Here is an 865-nt window from a genome sequence, read left to right as displayed (position 1 = left end):
GACACTCAGCAGGCTGTAGGGCTGAGCCAGTGTGTGGCATCTGGAGGGGTCTTGTGAACCTTGACCCAGCAATTCCACTTCTAGGAATTTATTCCATGGAATTATTTGCAGAAATATATGAACATGGAATATTCATACAATGTAATCCTAGGAAGCCATTCATGAGAATAAAGACTTGCAGATATGAAAAGATCTGCAAGACCTCTTGTTAATGACAACAGCCAGAATTGCTTGTGTAGAAAGAAGGTGGGGTGGGTGGGATCCTGCTATGGGCAGGCGGGACCTAGACCTCTGCTGTCTGAGAGAGGGGCTGAGGCTGGGAGGAAGGCCACCGTGTCATACACCCTTACCCTTTTCGTTTCTCTCTCTGTTTAAAAAGCACTGATTAAAAATGGAAAATGACAACAAACAAAATTTACTTAGCACCTTTCTGGCAGAAAGGAGTAGGTTGCTCGCTTTCGTGAATCTTAAAAAAATTTTCTCCAAACATAGAGGCAGGGCCAAGGCTGGCTCTGGGGAAGATGAGGGGTTGGACCCTCAGGGGGGATCTAGGAGGAAGTGGCCACCAGGTGGGCAGGGGCACCAGAAAAGACCCAGGGTAGGGGCTGAGGGGGTGGGGGATGGCTCAGGCTAAGCAAGAGCCAGGGAAAGCCAGGGACAGTGCGGCAGGGTCAGGGTTATGGTGCCCAGGGCCACTCAGACCAGCGCATGGCAACAGAAATAACTGCACAAACACAGGCAGTCAGAATATGATAACTCTGCCACAAGCAGATGTCCACCGTGTGCCTCACCCGCTGCTAGGCCCTTTTCACTTCATCTCTCTGAATCCTCTAAAGGTCACAGCCATGAGCACTGCTATGATCCC

Source organism: Otolemur garnettii, unplaced genomic scaffold (assembly GCF_000181295.1).
Source record: "Otolemur garnettii isolate 467f Iridium unplaced genomic scaffold, OtoGar3 scaffold00007, whole genome shotgun sequence".
NCBI classification, from domain to species: Eukaryota; Metazoa; Chordata; class Mammalia; order Primates; family Galagidae; genus Otolemur; species Otolemur garnettii.
The sequence above is the reverse complement of the archived record's forward strand: the minus strand, read 5'-3'. Positions refer to the sequence as shown.